This window comes from Arvicanthis niloticus, chromosome 1 (assembly GCF_011762505.2).
Source record: "Arvicanthis niloticus isolate mArvNil1 chromosome 1, mArvNil1.pat.X, whole genome shotgun sequence".
NCBI classification, from domain to species: Eukaryota; Metazoa; Chordata; class Mammalia; order Rodentia; family Muridae; genus Arvicanthis; species Arvicanthis niloticus.
This window is the reverse complement of record NC_047658.1, coordinates 118,605,149-118,621,312: the sequence shown is the minus strand read 5'-3', so window position 1 is coordinate 118,621,312 and position 16,164 is coordinate 118,605,149. Positions and strand designations below refer to the sequence as shown.

General features: G+C 48.3%; 1 protein-coding gene and 1 pseudogene across 2 annotated transcripts in view; both read left to right on the top strand.

Annotated features, from left to right (window-relative positions):
* The first annotated feature begins 3,279 nt into the window (after positions 1 to 3,279).
* LOC117722889 (large ribosomal subunit protein uL16-like) lies at positions 3,280 to 5,945 on the top strand (annotated as a pseudogene).
* A 5,947-nt stretch (positions 5,946 to 11,892) lies between these two features.
* Dagla (diacylglycerol lipase alpha) overlaps positions 11,893 to 16,164 on the top strand; it is a 58,679-nt gene continuing 54,407 nt past the window's right edge. The window contains exon 1 of one of the 2 annotated variants that reach the window (XM_034522504.2): positions 11,893 to 12,028. The gene's annotated coding sequence lies outside the window, so the exon portion shown is untranslated. The remainder of the gene's footprint in view (positions 12,029 to 16,164) is intronic. The other variant, XM_076917114.1, reaches the window with a different exon arrangement.

The following is a 16,164-nucleotide window of genomic DNA, read 5'->3' as shown; positions in this document are numbered from 1 at the left end:
CCACCTGGATGGTTTTTAACAGGCTTCTTAACCTTAGGTGGTAGAAAGGAAAGGAAAGCTGATGTAGACCCTGGACCATAGTGGCTTTCAGAATGTGCTTGCTAGTCCAATTTGTGTTGTGGTGCACAATTTTTACAAAAAGAAATTGGCTTGTCAAGTCACTTTTGCTTTGTTTGTGTATTTTTGTACAGCACTGAGAATATTTGTTTCTAATAATGTAATTGAACTTTATTTCTCATAGTTCCAAATGTAAGAAAGTCCAAGATCAAGGGCCAGCAGGTTCAGAATCTGGTAAAAGCTGGCCTCTGATTTCAAAATGGTGCCTATTAGTCATCGTTCTCATTCTTGTGACAAAATACCTTACAAGGGCAACTCAGGGAAGAAAGGCTGGTGGTTTGAGGAGCTAGAATCTGTTACGGCAGTGAGGCATGCGATGAGAATGGGAGACAGTGGTCACAACTGCATCTACCGCGGGAAGCAGAGAGAGGTGAAATCTGGTGTTAGCCCACCGTGGTGGTCTGAATGAGCATGGCTCCCATAACCTTATGTATTTGAAGGTTTGATGCCCTGTTGGTAGAACTGCTGCCTTGTTGAAGGAGGTGTGACATCAGTGGTGGGCTTTTAGGTTTCAATACTCACACCATTCCCAGTTGGCTCTCTGCCTCATGGTTGCTGTCTTCATATATACAGACACCCTGCTTCCTGCCACGGTGGCCATGGGACTCTACTGCACTCTGGAGTTATGAGACCCAAATTAAACAATTTCTTTTATAAGTTGCCTTGCTTGTGTTTTATCACAGAAGAAAAGTTACTAGGACAGTTGGTACCAGGGAGTGGGACATACTGCTGTGACAAGCCCGACCATCATTTTGGGGGGGAATGCAGAAGACTTTGGGGCTTTACACTAGAAAGTGATTGACCACTGTAAATGGGGCTTAATGGACCATCTTAGCTTACTAAGCAGACAGTAGTACTGAGAACCACGTGGACCATGGGTGCCTAGCTCATGATGTTGCAGAAGCAAATGAGCTTACTAATGGTAAGGGATCATTCTTATGATATTTTTGCCAAGAATATGGCTGGGTTTTTGTTTGTTTGTTTGTTTGTTTGTTTGTTTGTTTTACCTTGCCTCAGAGTCTGCTTGAGGCTAAATTGAAGAGGTTTGAACTAATTTTCATTGGCAGAGGTGATTCTAAGACAGCTTAGTACTGACTGTGTCATGTGGTAAGTAAAGAATCATTCTTATGCAGGTCTAAAACGAAAGAGCATGCAGGGCAAAGAGAAATATAAAATGAACAGCTAACCCTGAAACTTGTGAAAGGAAAAGGTCTGAGGGATTTCCTCATTCTAAAAAGCAACTGCAATGAAAATCAAATGGAAAGTAGATCAAGGAGAAGACCAGGTTTCAGCCCAAGCCGGCAGCAGAACTTAGCAGTGTGGGCCATGTGGTGTTGGCTTTAGGGTCATGAAGGATATAGGAAGAAAGGGGTTGTGAAATCTTCCTCTCAAGTTAAGAAAAGCCAAGGAGGCTAGGCATGCGTCAGTCCCTGCACTGAAGCCTTGAGAGTCCATTGTGTGCAGCCATGATGGTAAAGCCTAGATTGTATTGGAGACCCTGGGATGTTGGAGATGCCAGAGCCCTGGAATACCTGCCAAGGAGAGCTGCACACATGGGTGTGGGAGAGGAGGGGGGTGGAACCATCCCAAGAGAGAAAGGTGTGCTGCACTGGGCAAACCTGGAAGGCAGAGCCATCTAAGTTCTTTGATATCAGAAATAGAGATACAGGATTAGGAGCTCGCCCTGCTGGGATTTGGTCTTGCTTTGGTCCAGTATTTCCTTACTATGCCCCGTTTCCTCCCTTTTGGATTAGTAATGCATATTCCATGTCATTGTATGTTGAAAGTATGTGATTTTTTTTTTATTTTACAGATTGCCATAGTTAAGAAATCACCTTAAGTATCTGAAGAAACTTTGGACTTTTATACTGTGTTGAGACTGTGAAAGATCACTGGGACTTTTGAAGTTGGACTAAGTGTATTTTCACTATGATATGGCTACAAGCCTATGTGAACCAGGGAGTGAAATGGGGTGTTTGAATAAGAATGGCTCCCATAGGCTCATATATTTGAATACTTGATCTCAAGTTGGTGGAACTGTTTGGGAAGAATTAGGAGGTGTGGCCTTTGAAGGATACATGCCACTGGGGGTGTTCTTTATAGTTTTGAAATTTCATACCATTCCTACTTAGCTCTCTTTCTCTGTCTCTCTCTCTCTCTCTCTCTCTCTCTCTCTCTCTCTCTCTCTCTCTCTGCCTTATAGTTGCTAACTCAACATGTAAGCTTTCAGCTACTCCTTCAGTGCCTGCCTGCCTGCCTGCCTGCTGCTATGCTTCCCACCATATTGGTAATGGAACCTATGACTCTTAAGAACAGTGAACCCCAAATTAAATAAGTTATCTTGGTCATGGTGTTTTGCTATGGCAAAAAAAAAAGAAAAGAAAAGAAAAAGAAAGAAAAGAAAGAAGCCAAGACCAATAAAGAATCAATAAAAAGGAACTTATCAACCATCTCCTTTCTATTCAATATGGGATCTCAGACCAAGTATGCTTTCCTTCCTCAATTTTTCCCATCTAGAAACTCCCCAGAGGCATACCTAATCATTTTGTCTCCTAAATGACTCTAAATCCTGCAAGTTTGACAAGATTAACCATCAAAGGGGCCCTTGCTGTGTCCTCACTTGGTAGAAGACACAGAAGCACTGACCTGTTCCCTTGTGCTTTTAAAAGTGCTAAGCCCGTAGCATAATCACTTCCCAAGGGCCCCACATCTTCCCCCCCCCAAATATTTTTACTAATTATTTGGAAACATCATACAATGTACCCCTATTACACTTGCTTCCCATTTCTCCCAGGTCTATCCTCTCACCCTTGCACCACCCCTCAAAACACCAAGTCCAATTTGTGTTGCCCATATACTCATAAACATGGTCAAACTCCCAGTGACCAGCAACCCCACCCCCCAAAGTTTTTCCACACCCTTCTCCTAAAGACATCAACTGTCTTTATCATATTTTAAAAGGACTCTCTTCAATAGCTTCCTGTCCGGACTGTTTCTTTTGAGGGGTGTGGGGGGATTGTCAGAGAAGCCTTCAATGTCTCCCTTTCTCAGTTCTGAGTCTGCAGTCATCAATACCACTGCAAAAGAAGCTTCCTTGCCCATAGCAGCCAGTGGCAGCATGGACCACAGACATCAAGATGGATTCCAGTAGCAGCACGGACCATGGAAGTCTCTTTTAAAAGACTCAATCCAGAAGATAAACCGTTCTTCACCTCAGACAACTTGCTGTTGTTCAGAGTCAGACAATGTGTAGTGAGCAGGACCCTCAAGAGTTCCAGGCTGCTGTACACCACTCTGCCCTCTGTGATGGCTGCTACATTGGTCCCTCAGGCATGCCCATTGTGTTTACATCCCATGGGCAGCGCCGTGGCCCTGAACTCTCCTTCCGTCAGAAGGGCAACAAATCCATGGGCCTGTAGGCTAGGCTGAGTGATGGCCAGTGGGCTGCCACAGTGACCCAAGCCTCCCAGCAGCCCAAGGACGAACCCTCCTTGGCAACAACATTGTCCTTTGTCCACAGCAGCCTCATGCCCATACCTGTCACTCCTGTGTCTCTTGGGCCTGACATCTTAATAGCATCATCTAGGAGGTTAAAGTTCAACATAGAAATTTTAGTGGAATGCAAACATTTAAAGCATAGAAGATCTGTATTTATAAAAGTTCTAAGTAAAAAGAAAAAAAAACATTGTTATGTACTGGCAGGAGACTACACTAGCAAGTTATATAAATGCATCTAATGAAAATTGAATAGCAATGAAAAAGGATAAATGACTTCTACAGGAACCCAGAGAAATGGTTCAGTCATGCTGTGCATCCCAGTTTAGATCTCCACATAAAATCCACATCAAAATGTTTATGTGGTGGAGCATCCACACAGCAATCCAAGGATGGGGAGTGTGCCTATAATCCCAGTGTTGAGGAGGCTGAGGCTAGCAGATCTCTGAAGCTCACGGGCTAGTTAGCCAGGCCAAATGGATAAGGACTGAGTTCAGTGGAAGGCACTGTCACAAAAGTAAGTGCACTTCTAACCTCAGGACTCGGGAGGAAACAGGCAGAGCTCTATGAGTTTGAGGCCAGCCTTGTCTGTGTGATGAGGTCCAGGCCAACCAAGTGAGACCCTGTCTAAAAATAATTTTAAAAATGTGGGGGAGAGATTGAGGAAGATATCTGACTTTGGTGTTTGGCCTTTACACACAGAACTCTCACATACATACAAACAAACACAAAACTATTGATCTATGTGAAAATCAAATTTGTGATTGTATTACATAGAAACAAAAGTTGAGGAGAGTTAGCCAGATATGGAAGTATACTGCAATAGTCAGGGTTATCTAGAGGAGAAAAACTTATAGAACACATGTCTATATAATATATAAGTATATTATATACACGGAGAGAGGGAGGGAGGGAGGGAAGGAGAGAGAGAGAGAGAGAGAGAGAGAGAGAGAGTGAGAGAGAGAGAGAGAGACTGAGAGAAGATTTGTTAGAATGCCTTACAAGCTATGGTCCAGCTAGTCTAACAGTGGCTGTCCAAGAACCCAGTAGTTTCTCAACCCACAAGACTGGATGTCTCACCGGGTGGTGGTGGCACACGCCTTTAATCCCAGCACTTGGGAGGCAGAGGCAGGCAGATTTCTGAGTTCGAGGCCAGCCTGGTCTACAGAGTGAATTCCAGGACAGCCAGAGATACACAGAGAAACCCTGTCTCGAAAAACAAAAAACAAAAACAAACAAACAAACAAAAAAAGACTGGATGTCTCAGATGGTCTTCAGTACGTGTCAGAATCCCGAAGAAATAAGCTTTAATGCCAATGCAGAAATGGACTTGCTAGCAAGAACGAGAGCAAGCAGGCAAAGGGAGCAAGCTTCCTTCTTTCATGTACTTTATATAGGCTGCCACCAGAAGGTGTAGCCTATATAAAGGTGGATCTTTCTACACAAAAATCAGAATTAAAGATGTCTTTCCACTTCAAAGATCTGGAGTAGAAGGGGCTCTTCCTGCTTCAAGTTATTTAGTTAAGAAAAGTCCCTCAAAACAAAAAGAAAACCTTTGCTGGGCAGTGGTGGGCACACATTTAGTGCCAGCACTCAGGAGGCAGAGACAGGTGGATCTCTGAGTTTGAGGCCAGCCTGGTCTACAAAGTGAGTTCCAAGACAGCCAGGGCTACACAGGGAATCTTATAAAACCCAAAACACTCACTGGCCTTCCAGTGAAGAGCCTATTTTCCTCATGGGCCACTGCCCCACCAGCTATTACTAGAATTGTAAGAAGAAGCCATATCCAATGTCTCTCTTCTGCCTAGGCATCCCTGATGCTAAGTTCCTCATCGTTGGCTTAGGACAAAAGAAGGCAAAAGTTGATGAATTCCACTTTGTGGCCACATGTGTCAGATGAATACGAGCATCTTTCTGAAGCCCCGTAGGCCAGCTGTATTTATGCCAACAAATGCATGGTGAGGAGTTGTGGCGAGGATAGCTTTCATGTTTAAGTGAGGCTCCACCATTTTCATGTCACCTGAATCAGTAAGATGTTGTCCTGTGTTGGGGCTGACAGGTATGTGTGGTGCCTTTGGAAAACCCCAGGGGACAGTGGCCAGGGTTCACATTGGCTAGGTCATCATGTACATCAGCACCAAGCTGTAGAATAAGGAACACGTGATGGAGGCTCTTTGTAGAGCCAAGTTCAAGTTCTTTGAGATGATCCACAGCTCAGAGGACTGTGGTTTCACTAATTTCAAGCTAACAAGTTTGAAGACATGATCACTGAGAAGCAGCTCACTCCTGATATCTCCAGTCTCGGTCCCCTGCATTCCCAAGGGCTTCCATAGTGCTCTCTGATACCAAACTATGTTCAGTAATAAATCTCACATCTAGTGCCCCCACCCCAAAAGGAAAGAAAAAAAGAAAGAAAAGAAAAAAACCCAAAATGACATAAGAGAAATAGAAATAGAAATCTCTCATACGTGTGCCCAGCCATTTGGGTTTTAGTTCATTTCAGATGTGGTCAAGTTGACAACCAAGAATAGCCGTCAGAATCACCTCCTCTTTGATTACATTGGTAGGAAGTTTATTGACAGACAAAGCCTGTCTATAGGATGGAAGTCAGAATAATGGGTACTTCTGGGGAGGCAGATGCTGACTGTGAAGGACATAGGAACTGTTCTCCATCTTTACTTGGTCGCGGTAGGAAGTATACACACAGCCTTTACACGTTCCGGTCATATCCAAGGGAAAGAAATGGAGTCTATATATATATATATATATATATATATTTTAAGCAATGGAAAACCACATCTGGGGTTTAAGCAGTGACTTGACATAATTTAATGTTCATTTATAAAAGGTCACTCAGCTGGGTGGAAATGGGTGAGAGGTGAGAGCCACTGCAGTTGCCCTGAAGACAGTCAAAGGCACCCTGTTGGAAGATACTGATAAAAAGGAAGAAATTGATTTTTCAAGGATATTTAGAAGAGGGTTGGAGAGGTGGCTTGGTGGGTAAGGATGCTTGCCAATAAACCTGATGACTTGAGTTCAGTCACATAGTGGAAGGTTAGACCAATGAACACAAATTGTCTTCTGATCCCCACATATGTATTGTGGAATGTATGCATGAGCACATGTGGGCACACAAGCACACACACAAACACACAAACACATACACCTTAATGCAGAAAAAAACATTTGGAAGGAAAAAAAAAAGTAGATGGAAGAATGGGTGGATGGTTGGATAGAAGGAAGGACAGATAAATAGATGTTTGAGCGGATGGATTGATACATAGGTTTGTGGAAGGAAAGAAAGAAGGAATGTAGATAGATGAGTGTGTGGGTGGGTTTGTGAAAGCAAAGAAGGTTAGATGGGTTTGTGGATGGGTAAATGTGTGGGTGGGTGGGTGAGTGAAGTGACACATTAGGTAGATGGCAAATGAATAGATGCGTAGGTGAGTGGGATTATTAGTTGGTAAACGGATAGATGGAAGAACACCTTCAGGTAGCCAGGCTCTTTAGGCTGGCTTGTGGTGTCCAGAGAGTACAGATGAATCATTCCAGTCAGTGTGCACACTGACTTTCTCCTGAGACATCTGTGTTTACACTTTTGTCATTCCCTAGTGGCCCAAGGGAAAAAACTAGTTACTACAATGCCCACCAAGGAGCAGACACTTACGAATAGGCTCTCTTAATGAGATGAGAGGATCTCCCAATCCTCTGGGCATTTGGGGGGAGGTTCTGGTGATGCCCAAGTGAACAGGGATGAAGCTAGAGCAGAGAAACTTCCTAAACCTCCCCCTGGGAGGCATAAGGTTGCTTGGTCTCCTCTACCATTCCTAGCAGCAAAACACCATTAGAATGGCCTCCTGCAGTTTGTTAACCATCGCCAGCCTTACTGGGACACTCTCATAAATCTGTTGAGCCACTATTAGTAAACTAACTTAGTTTAGGTCAAAGATGTGGGTTTGTGGCTCCTTCCTCTCGAGAGAGAACTCACTCCTTAGGATGATGGCTGATCTTCCAGCCCTTCCAATGCCAGCTAAGTCATGTGGCTCAGGCCCCACCTCCAGCCAGTTAGCCCCTGTGATCTCCTCCTTTATTTCATAGCAGTAGGCCAAAGGAAGACTGGAAGGACAAAGACTTAGCAGTGCAGGTACAGCAACTGTTTGCAGAGGCAGGAAGGTCTGAAATCCTAACTGGAGACGCATAAGATGGTCCAGAAGTGATGCTGGCTCCAGGTGCTCCATTCTTCAATTCACAGGCATTTCCTAGACTTTGCAACTGGCTAATCTCTCTCTCCCTGTGGGAGTCTGACAGCTCAGCCTCCAGAGCTTTGCTCTCTCCTCTCCAGGCTGGTGGAGTTTGTGCTATTTGGATAAACAACATTCCCCTCTTGGGATACCAGCAGCAGACTTATTTACCTGGTGGCAACCAAGCAATTTCTTCCCACCTACCCCCATCTGAGATGCCTGGATATAGGGGGAACTGGCACTTTGTAATACTCAGGGGTGGAAGACCTGAGCCCTGGGGGTGATCAAAGTTCTCACATCAGCTACAAGGATCCAGGGCTGGGTACCACAAAGTCACCATGCCCCAGATCTGTGATTTCATCCAGTAATTTAATATCTTACATCCAAGTGAAGAAGTAGTTGTGGTTTTCCCCCTGCCCCCAGCCATGAACAGATGACACTTTATACTTTTAAACCCTGTGTATTTTGAATTCTCTCAAGCCTTTGTAGAAATCAGGAGTGTCTTGGTGACACTTTCTCTCTTAGGCTGTGTGTTTGTGTGTTGGTAGGGGGAGTCATTGTTGTTGTTGGTGGTGGTGGTGGTGGTGGTGACGGTATGTGTGTGTGTGTTTGTGAGCATGTGGGTGTGTGAGTGTGTGTAGTAGATGAGAGCATCCAGTCCAGATCTCCAAGGGGCAATACAGTTAAAAAAACAAACCCACAGGGGTGGTGTCCAGCTCAGGAATTTTGCAGTCACTGGCTAAAGCATCCCTGTCTACAGCTGCTATGAGAGTCTGGGGCAGGGTACAGTTGTGCCAGCTGTTGGAGACAAATTATACTATGAAACTCAGCCGTGAGTCACATTCCAGCACAGGGGAAATGTGCAAAAGTTATACGCCGTCTTTGGGGGGTGCCAAAAAAAAATCATCTTGGTTTTGTCTTGCAAGATGTTCAGCTTGCAGAATGTGGGGCAGACGGAGGAGGGGGGTGGGGAGGACACAAAGGGAGCAGATCCGTCTCCAGCAGACTTTGCCTGTCACACACCCTCCATCGCTTCTAATAACAACATCCAGCATTTAATCAGCCCCTTTGTGGAAACAGGCGATGTCACACTCATTAATTAGTTAATCCACACAGCCCCCTGGGAGGAGGAGCCATGTTATTATCCCCACTGGGACCCAGGGGGAAACTGAGGCCAGAATGAAGATTTGGCACCGAGCTTAGGGAGCACAGCTAGGCAGCTGGACCAGGACCAGCCTACAACTTGCCATTGGTTCTGGTGCCTCATTTCATCTTCATCAGCTCCATTCACAACCCTACTACCACCAGTGATACCAAGCTGAACCAGGCCAGAAGGTACTCTGAGGAAAAGCTAAACACAGCATTGGAACCACACCAGGACAGACCCCAGAGAGTATGTGTTCAGAGCCAGCTGCCCTTCATGGCTGCTCCTTGCCAAGGGTCTCAGAAGCAGGAGTGGAAGGGCTGGGCAGACGGTGCATTTGGCCACATGCTTAGCAAGCATGAGGACTTGAGTTCAGACCCCTAGCACTCACGTAAAAAGCTGAACAGAAGCCGGGCATGCTGGCACATGTGGAAGCAGAGGCAGGAAGACCTTTGTGACTTTGATGCCAACTTGGTCTACATAGTGAGTTCCAGGACAGCCAGGCCTAAATAGAGAGGCCCTATCTGGAAATGGTCCAGTGCCAGGGAGACAGAGACAGGAGGACCCCCTAGTGCTCACTAGTTAGCAGGCCCAGGGAATCAGTGAGTTAGGGAGTCATGGTTCAGTAAGAGACATTGTCTCAAAGAATAAGATAGATAAGGTAGACCATAACACACTAACACGGGGGGGGGGGGGGGGGAAGCGGGCGGATCCAGAGATGCTATGCATTGCCACTGAAGGCCTTGAAGGATTAAGACTTAGGTCAGCCTGCTAGCCAAATGAGACGTGAACAGAAGGCAAAGAGGAATAAGGAGTCAGAGGAAGGAAGTCATGAATTCCTTCCAGGAGTTCAAAACCAGTTGCAAAACTAACGCCTGCAGCCTCTGCCTGAGTTTCCTTGTTCCTCGCTCACATCGTTGAATTCTAAATAATTAACTACTGCCTTTTGTCTGTTTTGGGGTTGGCGATTGCACTCGGGATCTCGTGTATGCTAAAAACAGAACATTAAATGTTTAGTGTCTAATGGGAACGATCAAGGTTAAAAACGCTTCATCTTACCTTTCCCTTTCCCCTTTTCCCCAGTTTCACAATGACAGTTTTCCAAACTTTCACATGCACAGAGATCCCCTGAGGGTTTTGTAATCACACTGAGATCTTGGGTCTGAGGTTCAGAATTTCTAGGAAGCTTCCCTATGGCATGTCCATGTCATATACCCAGCTGGAAGGGTTCAAAGGTTATGTTAGTAGCAGTGAATAATCCTGGTATGGAATACTCTATGTGGGAATCACTGAAGCAGCTGACCAAGAACAGGACATCACCTTGAGGATCTCCAGTAATATTAGCCTCCCACAATAGACTGTCAGAACCCGTTTGGTTAGAGTTAGATACATGGGAAGGATGATGATGGTGATGGTGATGGTGATGGTGATGGTGATGGTGGTGGTGGTGATGATGATGGTGATGATGGTGATGATGTGTGTATGTGTAAGGAATTCGTGTGGTTTCCTGTGTGCTGGACAGCTAGGGGGTAGACTGTAGTAGACCATCTAGGGATGGTCACACAGCCATGCTTTCTTCATCGGGAACTTCTGTGAATAAGGAAAAGGGCTGATTTTACAGAGTACTTTCTGCCTGGCATTAGTTTATCCACCATGATTCACAGGAACCAATATAATTCTTTCTTCCAGGGGTCTGGAACTTTGAAGAAAGATATTATCTCTGACTGTGTGGTTTGAATGAATCGTGACAATCTAGAGATAAAGTCCCTGAACTGTAACCAAGGCTTCCCCTGATTTCTGTACTTCTTGGGACATCGAGAGCTTTTCAAGAATTCTTGAAGCCCACCATCCATTTCCTTTACCTAAACCAGAGCTTATCTTTGAAGTAATAACCATAGGTGATACCAAATCGCCTGGAGAGGGGCTGAACTACTGCAACAAAGAGAAGTCTGCCCTGGATTCAGGGTTTCACTTTTAGCCAGATGCCCACCTATGGCCTCCACGCCTACAGAACAAGAGTCAATCGTCCTGACTTCTCAGGATGACGACTGGGCAATGAAACACTTTAGACACTTTTCTGTGTTACTCTCCTTTTGACCTTTCATGTCTTTCTGCTGGACTTTTGAGACTTGCCTGATTGCTTCATCATGACCTCTAGATCCACTCTTACCGTGACCCTCCGTGCAGCTGTAGCTCTCAGCTTAGCCCCCATGTGCCTCCCGCAGCGACCTGATATCCTTTAGGGCAAGCTTGCACTCACCCACTCCCCAGTCTCAACCCAGCATAGCCGTGCCCCTGCTAAAAAGCAATTTTCAGGAAGGCAAGTGGAGCGACTTGCCCATGAATGGATGGGCGTGTGTGAAGAACAGGAGGGGCAATTTTCTTCCTTTACCAGAAAATCAAAATTGATCAAACTCCCCTTTGGCTGTCAGGCACTATGCTGGGTGTTGAGAAAGGTGGGAGTAGGGGAAGAGGGGAGGACATAGATAAAGATGTGTACCAACTCCTTAAGACGCTGCTAGGTCCCCTGAAGGAGGTGGGACCCATTTCTCTCCTTTCCTCTCCCCAAACAAACCAGTTCTCCGGTGATCCTTCTTGCTATTTTTCATCTCCCACGCTAAGCCCTGTCACGCGGGACCTGAAGGAGGGGAATTCAGACAGCCTCCATGCCCCTGTTCAATGCTCGCGGTCCAACCCCTCTCTCTGCCCACGGAGCCCCCGCGGAGGCCTCAGCCCCGCGCCCACCGCTCCCACGCGCGGGGATCTGGGCTCTGGCACCTCGGGCCTGTGCGCCTCTCCCCTCCCTGGCGCTAGGGGGCGCTGCCGCCCCACGGCCGTCGCCATGGTCACCGCTGGCGGCGGAGTGGGGTTTACGTAAAGGACGCAGCGTCCCCCGGGGGGCGGAGGCGGCCTTCGCGCCGGCGCCGGCGCCCTGCGGAAGCAACGTTAGTGAATAGGGGCCTTGGGGAGCCCAGGATGGAGGTGGCGGTCGCAGTGGCCGCGGCGGGCCGAGCCCTGCGGCGGGCCGGAGGTAAGGGGGCCCGGGCCGAGTCCTGGGCGCGGGAGCCCTTAGAGCGGCGTGGCGGGCTGGGCAATGTCCACTGCGCGCGGTGGCCGGTCCGAAAGGTCCGCGGGCGGAGGTGCGGCTGCCACGCGCGCCCGTGGCAGGTGTGAGGTCCGCGGAGCCCCCGGCCACCGGCGTGGGGATGGTGACACGCCTGGCACGGGCGTGGGCAACGTGGATACAGCACGGGCAGTGTGATGTTTCCCGGAGAGGGTGTCAGAAGACTCACCCCCGCCTTGGTGTAGCGGTGGCCGCCCAGGTGTGTGGAGAGTGCACCCTCTGTACAGGAGGGCGATGCACGCAGCTGGTGCTGGTGGGTGGCCAGCTGGTGCTGGGCCGTGATGGTGCGGTGGGCATGGGTGTGAGAAAGTGCTGCCATTGCTTGGCTGTTGGCATGGTTCTGGCCTTGGGCTTGACATGGTTTGGAGTGATGGTCCTGGGGGCTTGAAGAATCAATGTCCTGGGCATGACTAGTGGCTCCGGCCCAGCTGTGAGAAATGGCCTTGACTTAGCGCAGTGCCCTGGAATGACTAGCACTGTGAGGGAAGACTGGTGGCCCTCAGACCTGGTAGATAAGAGGGTAAATACCCACCCTTACAGGGAGATCAGTAGGACAATGTCTCTGTTATGGGCTCAGCTTTAATGCTTGTTGGTATGCTGGCCTGGGGGCAGAAGGCTGGAAGAAGGTTGGTGTTCTTTATGATGGATGAGAATAAGAGACACCATGTGTCTACCATGAGGTTCTTGGTTGCTGTCCTGGGTAGAGCTCTGCCCAGTTATGAACCTGTACCTGGCTCATGAGTCCTTCCCATTTTGGGGAAGATGGGAGGAATAGGTGGTTCTCACTGGTGGTCAGGGGGCCATGTGTCTCACCATCTCTCTGTTGTTCCTGGGCCCTTCTTTTCACTTGGTTGATGGAGATGATACTGGGTTTCTGAGAGTTGTATCTTTTGGGCTGCACAGAAGATGGTTCTGTTGCAACTGGGAGTGTTTGGGGATTGCATATGTCCTAACTGGTCTTCTGAGAAGCTTTGGGGAAGGTGCCCTCTCTATCTCTCTCCTTCCCTCCCTATCTCTCTCTTTCCCCTCCTTCCTCCTCTTCCCCCCTCTCTCTTTCTCTCAGTGCCACATGATGTCCTACTTCATAGAGCATCAGTTTGCAGACTCCTAGAGATGTTGAAGAAGACTTCAGGATGTTATGGGTTTCTTGGGGAAAGGCACAGAAGTAGAAGCAAAGAGCTGAGCTTTTCATGAGAAGGGTGTTTCTTTGCCAACATGGGTGCTTGGAGAAGCCTCCCTCATTTGAGGGAAGTGAGCTAAGTTCCACTAAAGTTGGCATGTTGTCCATTGTATTTAGAGTCAGATGACTTGAATTCCAGTCTTGGTTGTGTGACCTTGAGCAGGTGCTGTTACCTTTAAGAGTCACTTCACACAGTGGTCCCAGAGAATGAAAGGAGATTGCACATGGAGGATTCTATAAGCAGCAAGAGGCTATCCAAAGGTCAGGGATTCCCATCAGGTAAAGAGACCGGGGCGAGAGATGGTCGGAAATGGAGGCACGGAATGTGACTGGGGAGGAAGGGAGCCGTAGGTCGAGGGCTTGTCATGGGGAATTAGAGGCCTGGAGTATACATGCTCCTGGTGGGGGAGTGTGGGTTCTGTTGACACTGAGTCAGCTACTGAGCTGGAATCAGGCCCTGGGTCTCCCGAGGACGGTTCTGGTTCGGGACATGGCCATAGCAAGTGTGGAGTTCTGCAGGAGTGGCCCACACAGGAGGAAGCCCTTTGCTTGGGCTGCACACACACCTCATTATCTGGGAAGGTCTGGGAGGTGTCTGTGGCTGACAGATCTAGGGTATCTGTGTGGGAGGGAGGCTTGGAAAGTGTATTTTCTCTTGAGAATTTCCCTTGGTTCTGAGGATGAGAGTGGGGAGCAGTCATGTCAGCATTCTGGAGACTGTGGCCTAAAGAAAATGAACTGGGTCAGGGTACCGACCAAGTGGGCTCAGAGCGGGAGGTCCTGTGTGGGAGGCTGAGGCTGTATGGCAGAGGGATGGGGGACAGTGAATGCCTGAGACACGTGGAGGAGGGAAATAGTGAGCATCCTTAAGGCTGGATAACTATGGTGAGAAGTCCCAAAACATCTATCCTGATGTCATCAACTTCTGACTGAACACCCTTTCCAGGTGGGGAAGGTGAGGGGAACTGTAAATTACTTCACTTTGGGCCTTTTTTCTCTAGCATCCCTGTGAGTGTCTGCCATGACCAACAACTCACTGCAAAAGCTTGCTCCCTGAGGTACAAAGTTTTCTGCCTCCTGTCGAAGCTGCAGTGTTGAACCGTAGGTAAAAGGTGTGGTGAGCTGACTTTTCCATGCTGAGGGATTCACTCTGTCCCAATAGCCTGGTGTGGTGAGTGTTTTCTTGGCAGTTCCCAGGCTGGCATGAGGGGTGTCCCTGGCTATCTGCATGCTTCCTGCAGTGCCTTTCTACCTCCCAGGAGGAAGTGCTTGGCACTTCACCTCCTGCCTGGAAAGCGCTCTGTTGAACAGATCCATTAAGGAGGAAGCCTTCAGTCTACTCACATCCCCTGTCCCCTCCACTCGCCCTCCACACCTCCGCCTGTGTGTTCTGATTTGTGGCTCAGCCTTATGGTTTGGGGCTCCAGGGCCCTTTCCAGCTACCCCTTGCCATCTGCTTGGGATGCTAGGATTCTGCACAGTGGAGCTGGGCAGGAGGTGAGATAGATCAGAAGATGCTGAGAGGAGAAGTTGGTCTCTGTTTCCCAAGGCAGGGCTGAGCTTTCTGTGCTTTCCCCACAGTTTGATAATATTAGGGAGCCTCGCCAGGTGATCGGCTTGGTCGTAGATGCTGATTTTTGACAAATCCCTGAGAGACAGGGGTCTGGCAACAGACGTGGATATTGAGGGCAAGGCACTCATTGGAGTTGAGGTTTTCAACACCAGTCTTCAGTTTTACTCCTGTTTTCTTTGTCCATGTTTCTCTGAAAATTGCTGTACTCAGCTCCTGGCATCCTTTCCTTCTTTGGCTCCATAAGTCACAATGCCCAGCTTCTCTGCCTGAGGGGTGCCAGGGAATCCGGCATTACTGACCAGAGGTTGTTGATCAGAGGAGGGAGCACCAGGTGAGCCTACTGCAGCTAAAGGTGTGGCCTGCTTCCGAAAGCCACTCTGTCCCTTGCCTTCTCCTTTCCAGGTCAGAGTGGGGACCTCTGTATTCACCACCTGTTGGGCAAGCACTCCATCTTAGTTCAATTTCTCACCAGAATAGCATAACATTACACTCCAGCAGACTGGGCAACCAGCGCTCGGGGAAGCATCAATGAGTGTGTGGTCAGGGGAAGATAAATCTTTCAGAACCGCGGAATCCAGGACATCTGAGGATGTGGTTACCAGAGGCCAGGGCTGAAAAACGTTTGTCTTGATTCTCTTTTTTTCATACCAGTACCTCTTTGAATTGGAGTGGGTGGGGACGCATCTGCATGGGCATGTCTTCCCAACACCCAGGGAGCTGATTTTTGGTGGGAACCGCTTTGCTGCTTAGGAGCCCCAGAGAGATCATGTGGTGGGGACCAATGTAGCCAGGGGCAAAGGTGTGGTTTTCCTGAGGTGCTTCACAGGTTGTGGTTAGGGAAAGCAGGGCAGGGCTGTTTCCACCACAGGGCTGTTCAGAGAGTACACATGTGTGGAGCCACGTGTGCCTGCAAGTGTGTCTGTGGGAAGTGAGGGCTGAGGGGGTGTGAGCGGCTGCTGGCGTGGGAATTTGTGGGCTCTGGTGTCTGGCTGGCCTGGTGTCAGTGGGTGTGTGGGGTGGGGCTTTGCAGCAGGAGAAAGAAGTAGGGCCCAAATGAGGGGGGAGAGCCTTCTATATTGGGCAGGATGGAAGGGTGGGCTTCATGCTTTCTGTGATGGTGTCTGCCGAGGAGCCCTTCTGCTTTCTCAGTATTCTTTAGAAAGAGCCTGGCTCTCAAAGACCAGAGAGTTTGGGGGGGCTGATTCACGCCTGCCTCCTACCTCTTCCTCCAACACCTGGAAGTCCAATGGGGACAGTCCAGATAGTATCATAGCCTGTGGATATTGTATG